The sequence below is a fragment of the Rattus norvegicus genome, chromosome 3 (assembly GCF_036323735.1).
Source record: "Rattus norvegicus strain BN/NHsdMcwi chromosome 3, GRCr8, whole genome shotgun sequence".
In the NCBI taxonomy this organism is placed as follows: Eukaryota; Metazoa; Chordata; class Mammalia; order Rodentia; family Muridae; genus Rattus; species Rattus norvegicus.
The window spans coordinates 179,835,065-179,861,475 of NC_086021.1; the positions used below are offsets into that span (position 1 = coordinate 179,835,065).

General features: G+C 46.6%; 3 long non-coding RNA genes across 5 annotated transcripts; 1 reads left to right on the top strand and 2 right to left on the bottom strand.

Moving 5' to 3' along the window:
* Positions 1–11,262: 11,262 nt before the first annotated feature.
* LOC120101807 (uncharacterized) lies at positions 11,263–12,521 on the bottom strand. The gene is made up of 2 exons (XR_005502765.2): positions 11,952–12,521; positions 11,263–11,608 (listed from the first exon to the last, which is right to left on the bottom strand). It is a non-coding gene; the product is annotated as an uncharacterized LOC120101807 (long non-coding RNA).
* Positions 11,513–18,880, top strand: LOC120101808 (uncharacterized). 3 transcript variants are annotated; one of them, XR_010065504.1, is made up of 3 exons: positions 11,513–13,741; positions 14,679–14,793; positions 15,336–18,880. It is a non-coding gene; the product is annotated as an uncharacterized LOC120101808 (long non-coding RNA). The 3 variants fall into 3 exon arrangements; XR_010065505.1 differs by having other exon boundaries at positions 13,602–13,741; positions 18,460–18,880; XR_010065506.1 differs by having other exon boundaries at positions 13,602–13,741; positions 18,484–18,880.
* Positions 15,235–19,330, bottom strand: LOC120101806 (uncharacterized). Its single transcript, XR_005502764.2, has 2 exons — positions 19,073–19,330; positions 15,235–15,682 (listed from the first exon to the last, which is right to left on the bottom strand). It is a non-coding gene; the product is annotated as an uncharacterized LOC120101806 (long non-coding RNA).
* Between the last annotated feature and the right edge of the window lie 7,081 nt (positions 19,331–26,411).

Here is a 26,411-nt window from a genome sequence, read left to right on the forward strand (position 1 = left end):
TGTCATTGTTGCTATGAGAGCCCCTACCAGCAGCTGACTGGGACCAAAGCAGACGCTTACCCCCAATCACTGGACTCAAGTTGGAGACCCCTACGGGTGGATTAGGGAGAGGACTGAAGAAGCTGAGAGGGAGAGCGACCAGCAGTCTCAACTGACCCGGACCTCAAGGAGCTCCCAGAGACCGAGTCACTAACTGGGAGCATACACAGGCCAGTCTGAGGCACTCAGCGTGAATATAGCGGAGGTCTGAGGCTTAGAGTTGAGTTCCTTTTAATTGCATAGCCCTGAATTGGACACCCAGTCTGGTTTGACTGCTGGGATGCTCTCTCCCAGCTGAATGGGATGAAGCCACTAAGGGAGCTGGTAAGTGTGGCTTGTGCCCACCCCATGAAGACTTGGCTGCCACCTTCATGACAGCTACAGGGCCGATAGTAACAGCATCACTGGGCTGTGGCAGCCACAGCCATAAGACCACACATACTTCTGTTTTCCCTTCCCCCTACTGCATACATCTTTTTGTTAACCTTTCAATATTTTGCTCGTTGATGTCTTTGCTTTGTCCTCTGATGGTGAGTGAAGGGGAGGCTACACCAGAAATGCTGTGGTTGGATTTCTTAACGCCTTGAGGATGGCAGATTCTCAATTGCATTTTCCGACGCAATTGCCAGAGACTGAGGATAGCATGGGCCTCTTACCGGAACCAATTCTGTGACTCCTCCAGGCCCCAGACTCTCTCTCGGGTTCATTCTCTGCTTTGAAACATTGTTGCTATGGGCTTTTCAGAGGTTTGTATTCTCCGAACTTCTATCTGCTTTCAAACCAGTAGTTCCTTTTCTGAGAAACAACATGAGGAAAAGGGGCTGTTTGGCAGACTAACGAAAGGACCGGAAGGACCGGAAGGACCGGAAGGACCGGAATCATGTTCCCATTACCTGCAACTAGACTGTTCTCAGACAGGGCTTTCTGTGAGGCCCCAGATGCTTCGAGACTTGTGACAGCGCCACCCTTGAGTCTGAAGCACTGAGGATACAGCATGTGCCACAATACCTGCCTCATAGTTTTAGAAATAACCTGAATTAAGCATTTATTTTTATCATTTATTAATTTCTTTCTTTCTTTTACTTCTTCTTTAATAAGCAGGACGATTACAATAAATAATGTTAGATGGTGAGAAGGGAATTAAAAATTTTATAAAGATATGTAAAATAAGGTTCCCAGGGAAGGGCTGTACTGAATATTGACACAGAGGAGGGAGCAGTGCAGGATGGGAAGTGGTTGTGAGGTAAGAACACTGGAGGTAAATTAATTGAGGCAGACAGAGTGGCAAAAATCCTGGGTTCAGGCAGGGCCCCGAGTGTGGAAGGAACAGCAGGGCGGTTCTGCGCAGAAGGAAATAAACTTTGAAAATGGTGGGGAGCGGTGGCTCCAAGAAGGCAATTGTCTGTCCCTTGTTGGGTTTTACTCGGGGTAAAAAGAGAAAGAATGGCAGGGATGTGGGCAGAGGTGGAACGTCGCCTGGTTTACATCTTACCAGGTCACCGATGGCTGCAGAATGGGACATAGTGGGCAGAGCAACAAAGCCTCAAAGGGGGGGCCCAGTGAGGAGCCAATGCAGACACAACAGTGAGGAGAGTGTTGTAGACACAACAGACGGAGAATGGCGGGTGGCCTTGTTGAGCAGGTTAGAGGAGGAAAGGAAGGTCAGCTCTAGATAGATATACCTGCTCAGAGAGAGATTAAGGTTTATCCATGAACTGAAAGCGTATTCAAAGTCTTTTTTAAAATAGTTCACACACACACACACACACACACACACACACACACACACCACACACACGCACACACACACACCCCTGAGAGGCAAATATTTATCTTCTATTTCTTACAAAAACATTTTTCTTTGTTGTGTTTGTTTATTTATGTGTGTGTGTGTGTGTGTGTGCGCGCGCGCGCGTTGGCATGTGTTTTCTCTCCACCTACCATGGGAATCCCGGGGCTGGTGGTGGAGGTGGGTAGATTGTAGTTCTTCATTCAGGCTTGGCAGCAAGCCTCTTCACCCAACCAAGCTACCCAACAGTACTCAAGATTTTTTTTTTAATAACGGCTTAACAAACGCTGGCACACACAGAGCAGACATGTGTTTTGCTTGCTTTCAAGACAGACTCCCATACTGTTCTTGAGGATGATCCTGAACTCTCTCTGTAGTCCAGAGCAGACCTGAACCCAGTGCGACCCTTTGCTCTCGCCCTTCTGAGTACTGGGATTCTAGGCAGAAGCCACCGCAGCCCATTCTGAGTCACGACGACAGCCCAGCCTCTGGGGTAGCAGGTCTTGATCACTCCTCGAAGGCTCCAGGCAGGAGGATGACTGGCTTGTGCAGGACTTGGCACCACTCCCAGGCCTGTAAATCTGCTTTTGCAGAACAGGGTGGGAGCTGTGTGATACCTCGGTGAGACTTTTCAGTGGTGTCATTGTCACTAGATAAGATAAGGTGTCACCAGGGATAGATGTCCGTGTTGGAAGGCCCAAGTCGCTGTCTTCTAACACGATCAGACGTGGTGTTAAGCCTTGTCCGTATCACGAAAGTTCTCTTTTGTGCAGCATGGCTTAAAACTTCAGAGTATTCTGTCATGTTCAAGAACAAACCTGGGCTTTAGACGTGACATTTTCCTGAACATGAAGTGGATAAAAATAGCTACCTTCGTGCTCTTGCGTAGATTTTAAATAGCCAGAGATTCCAGGCTAATGGAGCTTGTCATGGCCTTCAGGTTTGCTGACAGTCTCTCTGTAATTATTTGCTAGGTTGGAGCCCTCTGCGACAGAATTATTTATTTATTTGTTGTTAAATACCCGAAATCAGGCAATTTAGAGACTGTCGCACCATGCCAGCAGCCGTTTTCTTTTGATTAAGGGCATCGGTGACAAATCCTAGCACCCAGGGACATGCGTTTCTCTGAGTTTGGAAAAGTGCCTCACCAACGAAGAGGGAGCCACCCATGCCTGTGTCCTCCCACTGGAAAAATTTTCACTTAAGAGCATTGTTCTCCATAACACCTTCTCTTGGGAAGGAGACTGCCAACCGGTGTAAATGGGCAGTTTCCAGCCTTGCTTTAAGATTTACTCTCTTTCTTTCCTTCCTCCTTTCTTTCTTTCTTTCTTTCTTTCTTTCTTTCTTTCTTTCTTTCTTTCTTTCTTTCTTTCTTTCTTTCTTTCTGTGAATTTATTTTATTTTATTTATACGTATGAGGTGGTATGTGCATGTGAGTGCAGATACCCTTGTGGCCAGCAGGGGGCGTCATATTCCCCAGAGCTGGAGTCTCAGGTAGTTGTGAGCCCCCACTGACTTGGGTTCTAGGAATCAAACTTTGGTTCTAAGAGCAGCAAGCATTTTTTTTCCTTTCCTTTTTTTCCAGAGCTGGGGACCGAACCCAGGGCCTTGCGCTTGCTAGGCAAGCGCTCTACCACTGAGCTAAATCCCCAACCCGAGCAGCAAGCATTTTAAGCATCTCGACAGCTTTTTGTTTTGTTGTTAACGGGCTTGAGATAATCTTTGATGGTCACCTCAGAGCTATGGGGACTGGCCTCTAGTGGTTAGAGACCTCAGGTGCTGCTAAGAAGCCCATGGTACACAGGGTTGTGCCCCTCCCCTGCACACCAGATAGACAAGACCATGAGCTGGAAAGTCTTGGTGTACTGAACTCAGTGGCTACCAGTATTTGTGAGACTTTATGTATAAGGACTATAGGAAATCTGTAGAGAGGCCGGATTATGTGGAGGGCTTGTAGACTCCTTTTGAAACTCTTCTTAGAATTGCCTGAAGACCAATTTTATGTGTATTTATTTCTCAATTCTCGAGTAAAGCAGGAATTAATCTTTCCTTGCGTAATATTTTAGAGATCCATTTATTTTATGCCTGTTACACCTGTATGTGTATCTGTGCACGCAGTACCCATAGAGGCCAGAAGAGGGCATCAGAGTCCCTGGAATTGGAGTTCCAGATGGTTGCGAACTGCGCTGTGTATTCTGGGAGTCAAATCCCCATCCTCTGGAAGAGCGGTCTGTTCGTAACCACTGAGCCGTCTCTCCAGCTCCTTGCATACTATTTATGATAGAAATTTCAGCAACTTGGAGAAAAGAAAAATCTTTGACACGTGTATACATGAGTTCAGAGACTTCATTTCTAGGAATTCATTCTAATGAAATAATTTTTCACAGGCACAGATCTACATTTGAGAGCACTTGTGTATATTTCGGAAAATTTGCCAGATGCTGAACCAAAAGTTTCGTAATATGAAAATTGTACCTGGATAGAGCTAACTTTTAAAAATACGTATATATTTTGATTTACTTTTTCTTTTTCTTTTTCTTTTTCTTTTTTCTTTTTTTTTTTTTCGGAGCTGGGGACCAAACTCAGGGCCTTGCACTTGCTAGGCAAGCGCTCTACCACTGAGTTAAATCCCCAACCCCATATTTTGATTTACTACGTGTGTGTGCGCACACGCCTGTGCACGTATGTGTATGTGTTTGTGTTTTACCTGTATTATGTATATACACCACTTGTGCGTCTGGCACCTTCAAAGGTCAGAAGCAAATGGCAGATGCCCTGGGATGGGAGTGACAGGTCGTTGTCAGCTGCCATACGGGCTCTGGAACTGAAGCCAGGTCATTCGGAAGAGAAGCCAGTGCTCTTAATACCTGAGCCAACCCTCCAACCCCTGGGCTGACTTTAGAAAAGGGCTAGTGCAGTCAAATATTAACAATTACCTGCAGCCCATCAGTGCGAGTTTGGTTAACACATTCTGATTATACACGGATTGAAATTATACAACAGTACTAATGCTACCATTGGTTTCTTTCGTTTGTATATTTAGTTTGGTTTTTTATATTAAGGTATTCACGGAGCCAGGGAGATGGCAGGATGAGTAGTGCTTGTTGAGCAAGCAGAAAAGCCTGAAGTGGATGCCCAGAATCCACATGAAGAACTCTGCGTAGAGTGGTGTGCATCGGGCAGGTGTGCACTGAGCAGGTGTATACAGGGCAGGTGTGCCCTGGGCAGGTGTGCCCTGGGTAGGTGTGGACTGGGCAGGTATGCCCTGGGCAGGTATGCACTGAGCAATGTATACAGGGCATGTGTGCACTGGGCAGGGGTCACTGGGCAGGTGTGCACTGGGCAGGTGTGCACTGGGTAGGTGTGCACTGGGTAGGTGTGCACTGGGCAGGGGTGCACTGGGCAGGGGTGCACTGGGTAGGTATGCACTGAGCAGGTGTATACAGGGCATGTGTGCACTGGGCAGGTGTGCCCTGAGTAGGTGTGCACTGGGCAGGTGTGCCCTGGGCAGGTATGCACTAAGCAGGTGTATACAGGGCATGTGTACACTGGCAGGTGTGCACTGGGCAGGTGTGCCCTGGGTAAGTGTGGACTGGGCAGATGTGCACTGGACAGGTGTGCACTGGACAGGGGTGCACCGTGCAGGTGTGGACTGGGCAGGGATAGAGACAGGAGGATCCTGGGGGAGAGAGGCGTTTCAGGCCAGGCAGCCCCACCCTGTCAATGAGCTCACACTCACCTTTCCATATACACATGCCCACAGTCACACAATCAGAAACACAACCTCATCTTCCTTCAGATTTAAATACAAAGGCACAGTAGGACAATAATGGTGGCTGTCCCTGAGCCGGGGATCATGGGAACTATTTGCTTTGTCTGAGTTTTACATTGTAAGCATGAGTTAGAAATAGGCTCAGGTTAAATGCATGCTTCAACGAAATCAGCAGTCCTGGTTAATCGTCCGTCATAGCTCCCAGGCCAAAAGAAGGAGCCATGCTGCTTGTCCCTGCCTGTCTTTGCTGACAGTTAGCATGGCTTATGCTCAGTCAGCCCATACCTGGATGCTCTCCCCGGTTCTCTCCCCTCTCCACCCCCATATTTCCCAGCATTCATAAAGACAAATTCTCCTCCAAGATGAGCGAGAACTCATTTTGGAGTCACATGTGAGTGACCGTGACCCAGGAACAAAGATGTAGGTTCCTTCTGATTCCATCCATGTTCCAACATGGTAACGGTTTGGTGAAGTTTTTATAGTAACAGATTAAAGGAAATAAAAAAAAAATCAAGACACCTGCCAAGCATTGGTGGGGCATCAAATGCAGTGTCTGGATTCCCGGCCATTTGGTGGGTGGAGACTGGTGTTCTGTTTGTACGTTCCAGAGCGTTTACCCAGGAGTCACAAAGGCAAGACCACATGAGGAGGAGGAGGAGGCCACCAATGGCTCTTCTGGGTGTTTGTAAAGCTGGGCTCAGACTTGGAACAGCTTCAACCTCTCCATAGCCACTGTCGTTCTAATCCATCACCGCCTTGCAGAAGGCCTGGAGGAAGGTGAGGCCCCTGTAAGAGACTTCCCTCACAGGAGGGCTCTCCCAGAATGCAGGCATGTTCCCAAAGGCCTGATGGGCTGCGTCTGATGGGGTGAGGTTCTGCTCCCCCTGAACTGCATGACAGTGGGTCATGGACCAGGCAGAACTGAGTGCCTTTCTAATCTTTTCTCTAGCATGGGAGTTTGACCCAGAGTCTTAAGCATGGTAGGCAAGTGCAAGGGTCTATTTCTGAGCTAAAACCTCACTCAGCCCAGAACTGGGTAAGAAATTATATAATGACGGAAAGGAAATTGATATTGTGCTTGGTGCATGTGCGTGTTTGTGTGTGTGTATGCATGCATGCATGCTTGCGTGAACACACATGTGCCCAGGCATGCCTTTGCATACATGTGTGGACATGTGTATGTGTGAGGGTATGTGCATGTGTTCATGTGTGTGCATGCACATGCGTATGTATGTATGTATGTATGTATGTATGTATGTGTGGATGTGTATATGTGTGCATGTGTACATGTGTACATGTGTTCATGTGTATGCACGTGTGCATGTGTGTATACATGTGTACATGTGTGTGCACATGAGCATGTGTGCATTGTGTGTATGCGTGTATATGTGTGTGCACACCTGAGCATGTTTGTATGTGTGCATGTGTGCATTTGTGTGTGTGTGCATGTGTATGTACATGTATATATGTGTGTGTGCACGTGAACATGTATGTGTGCATGTACACATGTATTCATGTGTGTATGCATGTACATGTGCGTGCGTTTTCCTGAGGCCTCACCATGCTCACTTTCTAACAGCATGTGGTTGAGTGCAGACTTATAAAACAGTAGTTTTGAAAGGCCTGCATTCCTGGGCTGACCTCCTAGATATTCTGTTTCAGCATCATTAGCCGGTTTAAGTTATGGGGTGAGGCTGCTTAAGAAATCTATTGTTTGGTACCCTCTCCTCTCATTCCAGTAGTTGTCCACACCCAGAATCCAGCACTGAGAAACCTTGTTGATTTGATAGTCAGCATGGCTCCCCTCCCCCGTGGTACTCATTATTTTGTATTAAATTTACAGCAGCTTCCTAATTAGCGAGTAAACAGCCCAGAGTCGGGATGGTTATTGTTCTTCTTGGCATCATTAGGGTAACCAAGAAATCAGGCATTTGTCATAACACGAAGCTTGGTAAATGGACAGTCTTCGCGCACCGGGCTCCTCTTTCGGATAACTGGGGGAGACAGTGTGAGATGCTATGGAGACATCAATGCAGTCCTCGGCCAAAGAAAGCAGGTAACGGCAGTGAGTAAACTGGCCCGCCAATAGGTAGGCTTCTATTCTCACTCTTTGTTTAAAAGCAGGATGTTCTGAAAGGCTTCCAATCAAGCCTTTAAAAACTTACAGTGTATGTTCACAGTAACCCCTGCCCTCCGAAGTTATCTCTGACCAGATACAGTCTTGTGGCTTTACTTTTAATAAGTAGGGCTGTGGATTGGAAAACAAATATCTGAAACCTATTATCAGGCCAGCGAATTCGGATAGAGGAGAGACATTCTCTACGACATAAAGAGAACTCTAACTCACATGCAAATGCACGGGAGGCAGAATGCATGCTGGGACTTGCTTTTAATGGGTGTCAGATATCGAAAGGAGACAAGAAACTCGACTGGTGGCATCTCTGACACACCGTGGGCCCGAGCGGTGAAGAAATGGGCCGACGTCCTCACGATGAACTATTTTAATAACAGTCTTGCCGCACGAGAAAAATTATTAATTCGCCCAATTAACATTAGTATGTAAATTATTCATTAACGCAACTATCAGAGTAAAATGAGAATTTCCAGCTTCGTAAATTGTCCCCGTTCTGCCTTCTACCGGGTAAGAGATGCTGTGTTTCGGAAGAATAACACTCTGAAGAAATATAATTACAGGAGGCGTGGAGACGCGGGGGCGCTGAGGACTACAGCAATTTTCCCTCAGCAAATATATACGTTGGGCTGCCCTCCATCGAGATGGGGCTGAGCCTATCAAGCATATGTAAATATTTGCTTAACAAAAAGGCAATCAACTGGTGATGTCTGTCTGTCTGTCTGTCTGAAGAATAGGGACTTTATCCAGGAATTATGTCCACCAAGCACCTTTCCTTCAAAACCAGGTTCTCTTCAACTTGCACTGGAATTTGGAACCCCAGAATAATTCTACAAATGGAAGCGATCCAAGTAACAATGAGTTTTGTTAGGAAAAGGAAAAAAAATACTGGAGATTATTTCTTTGGATAAAGAATTTATCGAATGCAATCTTATGTGTATATATAATTTTACTGGTATGTCTTGCTTTATACACATGATATGTGTGCACAATACCCATGCATCATGGTATTATAAAGTCCTGTGTTTTCATCCCATCCCATTCTCCTGCTTAACACCGTTCCCGGCTTCTCACCCCCATGAGAGTCCAGCCCTGTGGTCTGGAAATCCTGTAAAGAGGCTCCCCCCATGACTTCTCATGTGTGTGCGCGCACTTCCCTCTGGCTTTTCCTGGCCCTCCTTCAGCAGCTATGGCCTGTTCCCTTCTCCTTGAATTCTCTTCTGCTTCTGTTCTGAGATTTGCATTGTGTGCCTGCTCTTCCTGGTGACTCCATGGCCACCTCTGTGCTGCGTGTACGGCACTGTGCCGTAGTATACATACACAGGCATGTGTGCTCATGTGGAGGCCAGAGGCCACTGTCATGAAGGGGTTCTCGCACCTTCGTCTCCATCTCATCCCCTCCGTCCCTGGATCCAGCCTGGCAACTTGCTAGTGAGGTCTGGAGAATTCTTGTCTCCCTTACACATTAGGGCTACTGCCTGGTTTTGTTTTGTTTTCAATGGAGTGTCTGGGGATGGGGTGGGGTGGGGGTCTCCACTCAGGTCCCTAGCCCTTCACAGATCTATGTAAAGGAGCTATCCTAGGTGTCTGTCCCAGGCCCTCAAATCTGAACTCTCTTCATCCTCACCTGGAGAACTTGGGAGTCATCTGCTGGCCCGACCCCAGGGTTCCTGATGTAGCAGGGGCCTGAGGTCCCGAGCCTTTCTAGCAAGTTCCCAGTGATCTTTTGTTCTGTTGGCCTGGAGTCAATTCCCCAGGGAAGCCAGTCCCAACATGCCGTCCCATGTTAATTCTCCGAATAACACTTAGCATTATTTAATATTTTTCTTGTCTTTAAATATTTGTCTGTTCCTGTAAAGTGAGCTAGTAGGCAGTGGATCGGCATCGGTGGGATGGGGGCAAGAGAAGGCAGTAGGGGTAAATATGAACAAAATATATGGAAAATGTACAATAAAATCAATTTTATGTGTAATTAACACATAATAATAAAAATAATGCATTTCATAAAGGTTCTAAACTTATGTCCAGACTGTTAATAAGACTTCTATTCTAAAAGAAAAATCATACATTCTCTGTCACCTCAATGAGAACACAGTCTATGAAATCAAGAGGCCCACTTCTCTTGTTTATATAGAAGTCTTCAGAGCCTACGACCAAACCTATCAAGTAGACAGACAATAAAAGGTTGAGAGTCATTGGATCCCAAAACCATCCCTGGGGGCTGGAGAGACAGCTCAGCGGTTATAAGCACCTGCTGCTCCCACAGAAGACCTGGATTCAGTTCCCAGCACCCCCATCAGTTAACTTGCTATTTCCTGGTTGGGGTTGGTGGGGCGCTATGTGTACAAATGATAAATTCTGAACCCCAAGGTCTGGTTGCTCTCCCAACGAGTGAATTCTCACGTACACCGGCCACTGTTGCGTGAACCTTGCTCCCTAGTTTAACTCCTGATTGGTGAATAAATGACGGGGCACAGAGGATAGGAAGGTGGGCTTCCAAAGCTAGCGGGGACTCTCTCTCTCGAGGGACCACGAGAGGAGGAGGAGGAAGGTGGAGAAAGCAGGAGATCAGCATTAGACAGGATGGACCAAGAGCTCATGGCCAAGAGAAACGCACCCTGGGTACATACTGACGGAGCAAAAATAGCTGGGGAGACAGATGACTGGCAAGTAACTGGCATTCGTGGTTTTAACAGGTGGAGGGCTTGGTATAGCTCAGAGCCTACCCAGCTCAGTGCTAACAGCTTTTTAATAAATTAATATTTCTGTCATTTACTCGGGAACATACAAGCAAGAAGTGGGGTAGAAAGCCCCAACAGATGTTAAGGAGTAAAAGGGGAGGGACTAACACTCCAGAATGATAAGTACTCTTATAACCTCCTGTAACTCTCATTCTGTGAAAGGCACTCCCACTCCCGGGCCTCTGTGGGCACCTTCGCTCTCACAGTCACATAACCTGTCCAACCCCCATGCACATGTAATTGAAAATAAAAGGAGAAACCATGTTGAATTCCCGTTTTGTTCCAGATGCCAGAAGGAGCCTAGAGGGACCAGGCGGAATAAGCGCCATCCTTTTCCGAAGGGCTGTTGAGACATCCCGCCATTGTCCCTAACACGTGTGCGATCTTGTACAGCATGCGAGCATTCGGATCACAAACCCGCTGTTGGCTTAGAGCGCAGCAGGCATTGGCTAACAGATGATCCCCTCCCCGGCCTTTGGGTGGAAATGACTGAGCTCACAGAAGGGCATTCTGGACAGGTAGCTGCGTAACCTTTTGAAACTGCGTGCGCCTCTGAACGCGGGGTTGGTAAGTAACCAGGAAGTGCTCAAGTCTCCCGACTGGTAGCCTCCCAGCAGAGCTCATTAAGGATTTTCTATTTTTAAATGACTTTGGAGGGAATCATTATTTTTTTTTCATTTGCATTTACAGAGCCCAGCAAGAAACAGGCTCTTGGGTGTTCTCGAGGCTGGCCCTAGTTTTTTTTTTTTTTTCCAAATTAATTTTTAGAGAAAACCAGGAATCTGGAGCGTTTGTGGCTAAGAACAAAAGGGGTTTTTTTTATTAATTTTTTAAAAAAACACGGTAATGTTAGAATTTTGAGTTGGTTAAGCTTCAAGAAAGAAATGTGAATCCTGGGTCAAAGCCATTTTGACACCCCCACCGCCTTTTGAAGATCAACTGGCCATTCAAAATTGACTCAACTGGCTCAAATGTCCCCACTCCAGAAGGGAACATTCATTCACCTTCTATCCTGAGAGCACACTTTGTGTCTGTGTGTCTGCCGCTGCTGGAGGGGGAGGAGAGCTCATTTTATAAACAAGCCAAAAGGAGTCTGATTCTTTTTCCGCCACACGAAGGCTGTTTATCATTCAATTCTGTAAGAATAAACAAGTCGTAATGTTTTGAGTGCATCAGAAGGTAAATAAAACCAAACCATATTACAGAATAAATCGGCGGAAAGCCGCCTCCCCGTCTTTCAGAGCAATTAGCTGGGTGATTTGTTATTGTTGCGCCTTGAGTTTTACATTGGAAAATCAAATTTGGAAATTAGGCTGGGGACGGCGAGAGGCATTTGCCGCGTTTATTACCAATTACCTCTCGAAGGCTGTGTTTACTCATAAAATTATCCCAGTTCCAGCATGGCGAGCGAAATTCCTGATCCGGAAAGTTTTGTTTAAAATTCTAACCCGGGGACGAAATTCACTAGTCGGCTCTTACATTATGCTGTAGGGCCCCGGCGATAAGAAAACGTGGCGTCCGGGAGAATGACTGGTAGCTCTGTGGCCCGTCGAGTCCTTTGCTGCTCACAAAGCGTGAATGGGGCATTTGCGCTGGGAGACGGTTCGTTTGAGGTCAGCTTGCAGGCTTAGGTATTCAGAGCCTCTGTGTTTTGACGTCCTAATTGTCAACCTCAAATTAAAGTCGTTGGCATTTTAGAAACCGCTCTTACGTTTTATTATCATGATGTTCTGGGCACGGGACCATAAATATTTATGTGCTTAAAAGGAATTATGTCTCATTTCCGGCTCTAAAGGGTAGATATGGAGAAGAGACAAAGGAAGGGGGGAGCAAAGGTCACATGAAGAGCAGGTTGCTTCGTCCTCTTCTGGGTTCTCAGGGAGAGTTGAGGAAACACACTGCTAATGGATCCTGAAGCTCCACCTTCTGCAGGGCAAGGTCTTTCAGAGGTCCTGGAGCCCAGCTGTTTAGCCAGAGTGGCTGCCCAGCTGAGCCCGAGAGAAGCTGTCTCTGCTGACACCATGCTGGGATTAAGGATGCTCGCACTGCGCCTGGCTTTCGGTGGGGGCTGCTGGGAAGTAGGACTTCCGGTCCTCTGGCTGGTGCGTCAGGCACGTTACCAACTGCGCCATCTCTGCAGGCCCTTCCATTTCTCTTCCCTCTGTAAAGAATTAAAGCGGAGTCACTTGATGTCAAGGCCATCTCAGTCATACATTGGTACTGAAGCGGAGACCACGCTCAGACCCGCGGTGACGAAGACATCGCCACTGTGTTTTTCAGTCTCTGTCCTAGAAAGGTACAGGAAGCTACCTCAACATGGAGCTGGGTGTGACGATGGGACAATGAGTTATGAACGGATGCGCCAGAATCTCGACGCGTGCTCCTGTTCTGACTGGGGTGGACATCTTTGAACGATGCAACGTTCAGCACAGGGCCAGCAACGGCCTACCACGACACACCAACCCCACGGGATCTCAAAATTCTTTGTCATGGCAGCGTAATTGAATCTGTCCTCAGGAACACGGATATTGTGGATGCAAGACAGGAGCTCGTTTTATTAATTTAGATGGGATGTTATGTAAATGACGACCCAAACTTATAAAGGTCTCGCTGGGATATTTCCAGCATTCCAGTGCGTTCGAGAGGCTTCTACAGAGCCCAGTCTGAAAATTTAAGGCTGTTGATCTATACCTACATTACTTCTTTTTTCTTGTAAATGACATTTTTAGATACACCTGAATATGGCTGCCCTTTTGTTTAAAATTCTCTTTAAAAATCCAGTTATGCTCAGGTCCAGGAAATTGCCGACTGCTCCCAAATTGATTGGGTCAATAAAAATCTAATTTCCTGGCTGGCTGCATCAGACTGTTTCATCTAGAAAAACGCTTTTGTGCTTAGAACTTCAGTAAAATGAGAAGAAATTGATAAAGATTGGATAGATAACCGCATTCTTGAGTAAAATGTTTCCAGGCAAAATTAGCATCTACTTCTAACTTTCCTTCTCAGGGGCTGGGACAGCTAAGTTACTCTATGTCTGTTTCCGGCTACTGCCAACAGAGACCCTGTGATGCAACCTAGCCTATGTATGACATCACTAGATTTCAGGGCAGAGGCCTGTGCAGCAGCGGCCCTGATCCTCCAGTCGCAGCCTCCAGTTCTAAACCAATCAGAGAGGAGAGTAATTGGGAGAAACAGAAAAGAGATTTGCCCAGCATGGCCACACTTGGGAGAGGAGAGATGAACTGGTCTAGTTCAAGTCTGTCTTCCAGGTACTGACACAGGCATTAGGCTTGGGGGAGAGAGCAAGACAAATGCATAGTGAACCAGTCCTGGCCAGGGTGTGGTCTCGGTAACCATCTTAGTTCTGGCTCTGCAAAGCGGTTTGAAGATGTCCGTATTCGATGTATTTAGTCTTTCTAGTGAGCGCCACAGGCTGTAGTGTACAGGTTAAGCTCGAAGAGAGGGCCTTACCCACCACAGTCTCCAGATCTCCTTGGATTTTATTTGTAGGACAGGCTTGGTGATTCACGCCTGTAGTCTCAGAACCTGAGGTACTGAGGCAGGAAGAGTACCTGAGTTAGAGACCTGTGTTGTGTGTGTGTGTGTGTGTGTGTGTGTGTGTGTGTGTGTGTGTGTGTCTGTTTCTGTCTCTGTCTCTTGTCTCTCTCTATGTCTGTCTGTTTCCCCCCTCTGTCTCTCTCCGTCTCTCTCTGTCTCTGTCTCTCTCTGTCTCTCTCTCTCTCGCTCTCTCTCTGTGTGTCTGTCTCTGTCTCTCTGTTTCTGTCTCTCTGTGTCTGTCTGCCTCCCCCCTCTGTCTCGCTCTGTCTCTCTGTCTCTGTCTCTCTCTCTCTCTCTGTGTGTGTATGTGTGTGTGTGTACATGCACGCACACTCGATATGCTTGTCCTGGTGACATGATCTAAGGAAGGCCCCTTTCCGAGTTGTTATTTATGTATGCACATGTAAATGAGCACATGACTTTGACAAAGTCACCCAGCGGTCCACAGCATGGCTGGTGCAGCCCAGCTCAGCCCCTTCCGTCAGCTTGACTCCCGTCTTCCTCCCCTAGGCCCACCTCTCTTCCCTACTGGGAAATGACTGGTAGGAAGAGCTTAGCCCCTTGGGAGGGGTAGGGGTGGGAGTGACGGGGGCGGGGGGGGGGGGGAAGGACCTCTAAGAAGGATCTGCTCTCTGCCCGTTCTCTCAGTTACAGAGGCCACCCGGAAGATGTTCTAATTATCAAGTGTCTGCTGGCCTCCTCCACAGGAAAGCAGACAGGAGAAGAGCCAGGGATGTTTGGAAAAATTTCCCAGGGGGAAATGGTAAGTGGTGGTGGAGGAAATTCTGTCCTCTAATTAAAAGAATGAACTTGAGTTAAAGAGACACGTGGGACGGTTGTCGTAGTAACACAACCCGAGGAAGAAAGCATTTCTGGACATTGCTATTCAAAAAAAAATCCAAATCCCCCATAATCCCTGCTGGTCCTCAAAGCGATGTTAGTTATGAAAGATGCCTTGCTTTCAGCCCTACCCTTGGAAGACTTGGAGGAATTTATAGCGTGTCAGTCACTCTAATCCTTAGACATAGGCACAGTGGCCTATAACAGTATGCAAATAGTATCAGACAGAAGCACAAGATAGTTTCTCAGTATCATCTGTCGATGTTATTAAATGCTACTGAAGAGAAAGTTAACGGAGAGACACATCCAGACGGCCCGCGTGCTTCTTCCCTAATTTCTTTCAAGTGGCTTAAGAGGCGGTAGGTAAGTGTGCCATCGCTCAGATAACTTTATTAAGACGCGCTCAGTATTTTGACTTATGCAATATCCAAATACATCAGTTGATAACTCTTCTTCTCCTTCCAGCTCAGTGGCTTGCTATGCATCTCGTAATGGCGGCTCTGTGAGTCAGCCGAGTATCTCTGAGGAGGCTATGGGAGCCTAGTCAATCTCAAGAGTTGACCTTACTCTGCGTTGACCGAGTAGCTCTGTGTCTATGGAGTGGCTTTGTCCGATCGCTTTTCCAAGTGCTTAAGGAAGTGGTTGGTTTTAGGTTGGTCCAAAATGGTGTTGGCCCAAACAACACCCCCCACGCCTTTCACATGAGGCTTTATTTGCTGCCTGTCGGATCCAAAGCTGGAGGCAGGATACTGGGAGAGAACAAATGGTCCTTAAATCTTCAACTAGAAGCACATCCATGATGTACCTGCTGGCTGAAACACAGAGTAACTCAGGTTCATGGGCTGGAGGAGACCGTTGCTCATAAGAGCGGTTACAAGAGGCATAGAAACAGAAAGTGTTAGGAAAGACGGACAGGCTTTAAAGCTCAACCTACAGTAGAAGATGCTCTTTCTCTTTCTGGCCTTGGAGACGATTTACCAAAGTTCAGCAGAAACAACAGTGACCCACTTTTCACTGGAAACAACTGAATCAAATTCGATGGAAAATACGTCATCGGAAAAAGTGCACTGTCTTTCAGTGAACATAGGGTTAAAGAATTCAACGTAATAGAAAAGTGTGAAGCACTGATTTCTGACTCAGGCCTGTGAAGGTCATCGAAGACCCCACAGAAACCCCACAGATGTTCTGGAGTAGCTGCATAGAGTTGGGGAATTATCTGTGAAATATTCTACCTATGGGATAATATACCAGGAAACCTAGTATGTTAGAAACAAATACGGATGTGCCAGAATTACGAAAAGTGACTTATATCTCAACTACTTACAGCCTGCAAATGAACTTGAGGCACAGAGGTATGGAGCAAAGCACTTGCAGCTTTTATAGTTATAGACAGGGTCATAAAACACCAGCTCGTGGTACAGGTTGGTCTAGTTATAATCCAGTATCATGCAGATAAATGTCTTCCTGCGTGCTGCAAGCCCATCACTACCATGGTTTGCCACCTCCCATTTGGAGATGTGATGTCACAGGTTTAAATCTTAGGACCTTTGTCACTGTAGCACCGGGATCAAGTGGCCTTCTTAATGTATGTGAACCACATTCATGCAGTTTTGCAAAGGACCTCCGTTTTGATTGGACAATGAGTCTGAAAACCACAATAATCCTGGTTTCTAGGACTAAAGTAGTTTGTTTCTCTAGACTCCTCAGTCCCTGTTGGGGGCTTCCAGCAATGGGCAGCCGAGAGAGATGGTTACCAATTACCCAGCATTCTGTAACACTACTCCCTGGTTACCACTAGCGATGGCCAACTATGAACCAAAAAAGTCCTTTTCCCTTCTCCCTTCTTTCCCCATAATGTTCTGGTCTGTAAGCAGACACTGGGCTCTGATTCGTACAGCAGAGCACTCCACCCTCCAGGTTTTTCTCCCAAATAAAAGCCCCTCGTGGAGTTCTTTATCCTCTTGTCTGTCTTCCCAATCTGCCGTTCTTCTGCCCAACCTCAACATTCTGACTCACATGGCAGCAAAGCGAACAAACCTCTGCCTTCTGGCTGCAGAGGCTGGAGGACAGATGCCCTCCTGGCTTCTTCTGAGGAACTCCTTTGAAGCTCTTTGTAAATGTAGCATTTTTTTCATCAAGTTTTTCTTCTTCAGACTCTTCTGTCTTCCCTCCTTCCGACTCTTCTGACATGATAAAGGGATACCAGCAGACCTCTCTCCAATCCAACTCCACCATCATTCCCTTGTTCATTCCCTCGTTCCCAATCCCTATTGAAAAACTTATAGATCCTATGTCTATGCATGTCCTATGAGATTTACATCCTGAATTAAAATATTTTCTTCATCATCTCCACACAATGAACATGTTTTACACACACACACACACACACACATGCACGCACATACACACAGGCATACAAACACATACACACAGATACACATGTACATATACATACCACACACATGGATACACTCACAGGCACACACATACACATGGCTAGACACACATGCTCACACATACACAGGCACACACACCATATACACACACACAAGACATGCACACACCACATATACACACAGATAAAGAGGCACACACACGCACACACACATATACATACACACACACATGCACACACATACAGGCACACAAACACATACACAGGGGTATACATGCACACACACACACACACACACACACACACACACACACACAAGATCTATGTTTTATTGATTTACTAAATCGAATCCCCTACTGCAGTCTACACACAGTGTTGAAGGAGATAACCGAATGCATCAGAACCTCAGCCTCTGATCCTTCAGAGTATCCATTGTCCATCTCTTGGTTTCTCTTACACACGCAGTAGGTTTTTTAGTTCGATTTTCCACACTAATTCAAGATGGTTGCTAACTTCCCTCGGTATATTTTAATTCTTAACTTGAACCTTAACTTCCAAGTTTTATCTTGACCTTGGATCTTAGCCGTTAGCCAGAGGTACATCATTCTGTAAAGTTCCTCCATTTTGGTCGAATCGTGAATTCTAGAAATTACAGTAATTTGCTTTGCAGAAGGAGAGTATTTATTAGTCTCTTGACTTCCCAACCTCTCGACCCTCAATCCCGAGAGCTGGCTATCTACCCACTTTGTATCCAAATAGGAAAGTTTCAACAGCCTTGCCTCTTCCGGCTTTCTCTTCAGTCCCAGCAGCCTGTGCGCAGACAGCCACCTCTGTTCTCTTGACCCAGGTGAAATCTGTGCTCCCGCAGAGTCCCCAGTTTCCTCTTGTCTTCTTTCAGCTAACCACCCAAGGCTTGTTCCCTCACCACCTGAAGTCCCTGCTTAAGGAGCAGCCACACCCCCTCAGTACTCGAACTCAAGCATTTCTTGAATTTTTGTTCCTATCTGGTAGAGCTAAACACCAGAGATTTGCTATCTGCCTGGACTATAGCTTTGTTTTTGTTTTTTTTAAAACACATTTTTCTAGGATTTCTGCACTCTTGACTTTCACTTCTTAATTCACCCTTCGGTGTTTCAAGCTGCAAGATGACATCTACTCAGTATGTGTGGTTTCCTTTTTTTTTTTTTTTTTTAGCATCTCTCTACTCTCTCCATCCAGTTCATCAACGGGGAACACTTCCTGATTCAGTATTCCAGAAGGGGAGAGAAACGATCAACGGATGACCACGTGGTCTGTCTTATAAGGGAAGTTTAAAGTCTCCCGAGTGGAAGGCTGGTAGCCTGAGGCTAGTTCCACATCCTAAGTTCCTACAGCCAACAGCAGCCTCAGTGTGGGTCTACTGAAACTTAAACTGCGAGAGTTTCAGCCAATCACAGACAGCCACCTCATCACCCCAGGCCCATCACACCACCCTCAGACGCTCAGCTGCAGCCAATCAAGTGGCATCCGACAGAAGGTCGCCATTCACACTCTCCCAACCTCTTCTGTTTCTCAGGGCTGCCTGATTCATGAGTCATCTTCTGTGCAAATAAACCCTGAAATGTAATACCCTGAAGGGTTTGTTTATGTATTTTCTTTGAACAAGTGAGGCGTAGAGGAAACCCTGCTGAAGCCACAGGTTTCACTCTTAGACAAGATGGCCGGAGAGGAGAGGAAGTCCCTGAGCGAGTGATCTGGAAGCTTAGGTACCGAGCAGCTAATTGGTTTCCTCTGCTGCCTGAAACTCACCGTATGCATGTTCACTCACCTCATATCCTACCTGCCTACCCATGCAAGCCCTAGTGATCGCTAAGATTAGTTTATACTTTAAAAGTTCTGGGTTGGCGAGATGGTGCAGTGGGTAAACTTGCTAGATTATCAGGTTTCATGACCCGAGTTCCGTCCCCAGGATCCACACCATAGAAGGAGACAACCGACCCCTGCGGTTGATTCTAGTCTCTAAGTGCTACGCACGCACATGCACGCGCACGCACATGCACGCACGAGCACGCAAACGCACGCAAACGCACATATGCTCACACGAACGCAATATTTTAAAGAAGCATTTGTTCTTTATAAAATCCTTAATATTTCTGTGCAAGTCTTGTGTTCCATCCGTCAAACTTCGCGATGTCTCACCGAAGTTGGAACTACGCGTCCGCACTGGGAAGCCTCCCCACCACACTGGTCTATCCTCCGTCAAGCTTGTGGGCTGTTGGCTCAGAGTTAGTAGCGGGTAGATTTTTATCACCTCTCTACTGAGAACAGGTGACGCCAACCCTGCCAGAGTGTCCTTATGTCTGCACACGGCGGAGAATCGATCACTGCTTCTTTGTCTCCGCTTGTTTAATGGATGCTCAGGGTGTTCATATTGATTTTGAAATGAGAACATTTGCTAAATAAGCACTTCTTCAGGACAGCAGTCTCTTACCCAGAGGCACCATTATGTGCCATTTTCAGTGTGCGTTTCTCTAAAATATTAAGAGGTCTCTGAAAGTTCAAGGGAGCCCCGAGATGGATTGTTGGGAGTGGGTAAGGAGTTTATTAAAAGAGTTATTGATGCCGTGGACAGACAGATAGGCAACAATGTGGCAGGATCATGGAGAGGGGAAATCAGGGCCCATGGCTTCACTTCTGTTGTTTGAACATATGTGTGTTCGTGTGTGTGTGTGTGTGTGTGTTTATGTGTGTTTGTGTGTTCGTGTGTGTGCATGTTTGTGTATGCTCATGTGTATGTGTATTTGTGTTTGCATTTGAATGTTCTTGTGTGTGTTTATGTGTGTGTTCATGTGTGTGTTTATGTGTGTATTCATGTGAATGCGTGTGTTTTCATGTATGTCTGTGTGTGTTTTTATGTGTATATTCTGGTATGTATGTTTATGTGTGTGTTTAAGTGTATATTCATGTGTGGTCATGTATGTCTATGTGTGTGTATGTATGCGTATATTCTTGTCTGTATGTTTATGTGTGTGCTCATGTGTGTGCCCATGAGTGTGTGTTCATGTGCATGCATGTTCATGTGTGTTTCATTTCCTGTTGCTGTGATAAAATACTCTGACAAAAGCAACTTAAGGAGGGGATGGGCCGACTTGACTCAGAGACCTAGACCATGATCCTCCTTGTAGGGACACCACAGTAACAGGAGCTCGAGGGAGCTGCTCATACCATAGCTACAGTCAAGAAACATGACTGGAGAAATGAACATGTTCACCTCCCTTTGCCCTTCTTATGCAGTCCAAGATCTCCTGCCTGGGGAATGACCCCACCCACAGCCAAGACGGGTCTTCTCACACCGATCAATGTAATCAAAACAAAACGGTCTCACAGGCATACTCAGCAGCTGGCCTAAGTGATCAAAGTGTGTATGCAGCAGCACACAGTGTGTATGTGAGTGCTGAAGGACAGCCTGGACACCGTCTGCGGTCCTCGTTCTGTCTTCCATCTCTGTCTTGCTGCTAGGGTGTGTGAACTCCCCTCAGGCAGATGACCAGGGGGAGGGGGAACTCCAGCTTTGCTTAGCTGCAAGTATCTGGGATCACCAAGGGATCCTCTCCTGGAGACTTAGGTGCAGTGTGACTCTGTATGACGAAGGTGTCCCCATGGTGGTTCTTGATGAGGAAGACAGCCCATGCTTGTTCAAACTGTTTCTTCACTGTTCACTGGGGGAAATGGGTGCTCACAACTTCCTCAGGGTGGAACAGAGACTAAATACCTTTAGCAGGAAGGAATGTCTGGGAAGGGAAGCTTATTGACTAAACCCTCAGGGCTGGCCCATCTAGATACCTCATGGGCATGAAGAACTCTTGTGCTATGTGGCTTGTGGTTACAATCATCGTGTGGGGTGCCATGGTCACGTGCTCCAGGACAGGAACCGGGTCGGGCCCAGATGAAATGCCTACCGGTCTCAGACAAGAGACGCCAGGGTTTCTGAATCCGTTCAACCTTCCCAGTGTTTGTCTGCTGACACACTGCTGGCCCCAGAGCCATCCACATTTATTGTTTTTAGGCTGAGAGTTTCATATACGTTTCATACATTGTGCTTTGATCAAATCCACCCTATTTCCTCCCCCTCCAGCTCCTCCGTCACTTCTTTCTCCTGACTTCATTCATCCACAGTGCCTCCCACCCCCACCCCAGTCCACATATGCTGCGGTGAGCACATGGCTACAGACAGGGCTGTCTACTGGTGCATGTGTGCCATTTGGGAGTTACATCCCTGAAGAAAACAGACGCCCCTTCTCCCCGGTTTCAGAAAGGGACTCTCGCTGGCTGAGGACCCTGTAGAGCTAACCAGTGCCCAGGATCAGCCTGTCTCTGTTTCCCTCATCTTTTCTCATGTGAGTGCAGGCTGGACCACGCCATCTCTCCAGCTTGTGTTGTCTGTACTTTGATGCCGTATCCATAAACAAGCAAACAAACAAACAAACAAACCACTCCTGCCCAGGTAAATCACGAAGCTTTTCCCTCTGTATTTCTCTCCCCAGGCTGTTTTCACCTCAACCGCCCTTTGTTATTTCCTGCACGCAGCTAGCCAAGTTGTAGGAGGAGAACCAGGCTAATTTTGATATTTTTGTTTTAAGCCTTATGAGCAACCGAAGTGTTTCTTCAGAAGGAAACTGGGCGCAGGTCCAGCTCCCACAAACACCACGGCCTCCCACGGTCTCTTGAATCTGAAACTGCTTACTACTCCACTGGCAGAGGCCGCTGTCATGGGCTTCCTTGCTGCAGAGATCCTGGAATCGGCTGGGCTCGGCACTTGTTTCTGCATCGCTGAGGAGACAGTAGGAATAGTGCATCCTGAATGTTATCATCAGCCGTGGAGGAGCAATTGGATGCCGAGGTTCTGTGGCCGTTCTTTGGTTGGGAGTATGTTTTAGTAGGGGAACTGCTTTGCCTGGGGATGTGCTCTTTCTTTCAAATTTTTTTTCCCCTTGCAGTCGGATGAGAAATATTGGCAAGGTGACATTTCTTCTGGCGAATGCATGTCCCGGACATTTATTCTCTGTCACAGAACCTGCTTTGAGGGCCTGAGACATTCCATAAGAGCGTGGTGGCATTCTAGCTCGCTTTCTGTGGCTGTGATATACGCCAAGACCGAAAACAACTTGAGGAAGAGAGGGTTGATTTCAGGCTACAATTCCAGGGTTACACTCCATCACTGAAAGAAGTCAGGGCTGGAAGCTGGGAGCAAGAACTGAAGTAGAGGCCACGAAGAAGGGTCGCTTACTGGTTCGCTCCCCATGGCTTACACAATGGGTCTTTTTATACTCTCTAGGGTCACCAGCTCAGGGGAGGCACTGTCCTCAGTGAGCTAGGCCCAGCCGCCACAATCATCCTGGAAGAAAACACACTCCAGACTTGCCTACAGGCAGATTTCTCACTTGAGAGAGTCTTTCTTCAGATGACTCTAGCTTGCTTGGGTTGGGTTGACATAAACCTAAGAGGGATAGGGAGGGAAGGGCTTATCTGGTTTGTCCTCTAAGGTCACAATCTGTCAGTGAGAGAAGTCAGGGCAGGGGCGTCAACAGGAACTGCCGAGGGACACTGACTATCTCACTGTGGGCCTCACACTCTGCCAACGTCCTTATAGTACAGACCCCCTGCTTAGGGATGGTGTTGCCAGCGGTGAGCTGAGCCTCTCACACCAATCATTAACCTGGACAATGTCACACAAGCATGGCCACAGGCCGGTCTTATTGAGGCTGCTCTAAAGTGGAGGTTCCATCTTCCCAGGTGACTTTCAGTTGTATCAAACTGACAGTTAAAAACTAACTGGCACAGGCAGTGACTGGTCTTAGCTTGTATCTCCTGGAACATCCCCATTTAAACAGAAACCAAATCCAAAACCAAACATAACACAAAACAAAACACCACCAACAACCAACCAAGAAGCCCAGAGAGGAAAAGAGACTGCCTGCTTTCCTAACTTCAATTTAAGATCAGTTTCTCCAGTGAGTCCCTTCTAATGAAGTTCTTAGTAGAAGTGAACATATATATTTAAATAAAGTACATGTTCTTAAGCTCACCCTGGACTGAAAAATAATGTTGATGACTGTGGGCTGAATGCTTAAAAATGTTTCTTAGTTCTTGTTCCAATGAGAAGAAATGAAAAGTCACATTCCTCCTGAGTGCACCAAGGACATGATACATCACTAGAGCATGCAGAGAAAGCTCCAGGGTTTGCAATAATTGCACCTGTAGAGCATCACACACACACACACACACACACACACACACACAGACATACACACATACACACAAAGACACACATAAACACACACATCACACAGACACATACAAACACATACACAGACACACACATGCACACACACAGACACATATATAGATACACATAGATACACACATATACATACACATCACATAGAGACACACAAACACATATACAGACACACACATGCACACACAGACATACAAAGACACACATACACCTGCATGAGCATGTATTTATACCCACCATATACACAGACACACACTTACATACACAAATGCATACATGCACAAGCATGTGTTTACACACACCATACACATACACACAGAAACACACACTCACACACACATAGATACACACACCACACACATATACACAGAAACACACACTCACACACACAGAGATATGCAGACACAGACACACATACACAGACATACACAGACACACACATAGACGCCCACACCCACAGACACATATACACACATGCACAAGTGGGTTCATACCCGCCATATACACAGACACATCCAGAGATATTAAGACACCCCCCCTGACATGGACATACACATAGACCTAATAGATATTCAGTGACACACATGTAGAAACACATGCACAAATAAACGCCACACATATACACACATGTGCACATACACATATACATACACATACATAAGCACACACAGATACATGTACACACCGCATGTACACACACTTACCAAACACACGCAGAAACACATGCACAAATAAACACAAACACATATGCACAAGCACTCAGGTAGACACACAGCACATGTACACACACGTTTACACACAGTCTGACTACTGTGCCATGAGCCTGGATCCTAACCTCAACTTGTTAACCCTTCCCCTTCGTGAAAGAGATGTCCTAGTGCCCACAGACAAACAAGGCAAATGACACTTGTTTTGGTAGCAGTTTTGGATTAATGGCCTCCTCAGATGTGAAGACTGAAAGAAATGATAGCCAGAATTGATCATCTCCTGACAGCTTGCCCCAGCAGCACCACTTCCTCAGCTGCGTGGGAGTTGCTGGTTTTGGGCTGAGACCACTCAGTTGTATGTCAACCACATCCGATGAAATCATTTTATATGTCATCATGTTATATATATATATATATATATATATATATATATATATATATATATATATAATTTGCAACAACCTCCCCGGTTTTCAATACAAAATCCAGAATCAGGGAGGGAGGGAGGAAGGGAGGGAGGGAGGGAGGGAGGGAGGGAGGGAGAGAGAGAAGGGGAGGAGGAGGAGGAGGAAGAAAAAGAAGAGGAAGAAGAGGAAGAAGAAGAAGAAGAAGAAGAAGAAGAAGAAGAAGAAGAAGAAGAAGAAGAAGAAGAAGAAGAAAGAGAGGAGAGAGGAGAGAAAGGGGAAGAGAGAGAGAGAGAGAGGAAGAAGAGGAGAAAGAGAGAGAGGAAGGGAGGAAGAGGGGGAGGGAAAGAGCCCATGAGTGTTGGGAGATACATTTTCAGTGAACCAGGGGCTTCACTGTCAGCTTTGATTTTTAGATAAACGCAAACAACACAACTGAAAACACAAGAAAAGAGCCCCGCCTTTGCACTCAGGTAAAAAGCCAATAGAGAGAAGAGGGGGCGCTCCTCCACCAAGACAATGTCCCCAAAGCGAGGAAACGTGAATGCATGTGGCATGTTTGCCCTGTGTCTCTTGCTTGACCCGTGGATGTATTTCTCTGTGACACACACTTATTTTACACACTTATAATAGGTCAACATCAAGGGTGCTCACTGTCCTTTAGTGGGAGCCAAGATATGTTACTAGCACGGTCATTCCAGCCTTAACCATGGGAATTGGAAATATAGTTTGAAAATACTGTTTTTTTAAGAAATATTTTACATGAATTAATGTTTACCTATATGTGTGTATTGTACATCATGTGTGTACACTACCCATGGAGGCCAGAAGAGGGCATTGGATTCCCCTAAACTGGACACACCAGTGGTTGTGAGCCACCAAGTACATGCTGGGAATCGAACCAGAATCTTTGAGAAAGGCAGCCAGTTTTGGAAAAAACGCCACTGAGCTACTTTTCCAGCCCCGTATTTAAAGTCACTTTGCTTGTTGTGCCTAAATATCAAACAAGAAGCAACTTAGGGAGGAAGGGCTTCTTGGGGGCTGACAACTCCAGGGGATACAGAGAGCCAGTGTCACTGTGGGGAAGTGAGGTGGCTGGTCCCATTCACCCACAGTCTGGCGCAGGGAGTGATGAATGGCAAGCGCACGACTCAGCTTCATTGTGCAGCCTGGGGACCAAGCCCACGGCACAGGGTTGCTTACATTCTGTGTGGATCTCCCTACCTCAGACAATTCCCACAGACACCAGAGATTAGCTCTCTGGGTGAGCCTAACCCCGTTGATGCTGATTATAAAAGATGAGCTGTCAGATCCTTCAGCCCCTGACACAACTTGCTCCCCTATCCACACATCTGAGCCTGGCCCTTCCTCTCTTTGCTGAGCCTCCCCCAGCCCTCCCTTCCCATCGCTCAGAATAGAAACCAAACTGCCTTGTTGTCGCACGGTCCCTGGGATACAGGCTGCTGAATATCAGCCTGCCCGGCCCAGTCCTGCCTGCGCTCGTTTCAGTGCAGTTTAGTAAGCTCCAAAGCCGTTGTTTAAACATTTCAAATGGCTGGAAAAGCCTCAAACGGAGAACATTTGTAGCTTTCGAAACTGGCATCCACGAATAAAGTTTTATTGGCACACAGCCACTCCGTTGTGATCAGTGCTTTCTGTGACGCTATGGCAGGGTGAGGTGTCTTAGTTAAGAGACATGGTGCCGGCCAGAATGCGTAAACCTGTACCATCCGACCTCTTCCAGAAAAAAACAAAACC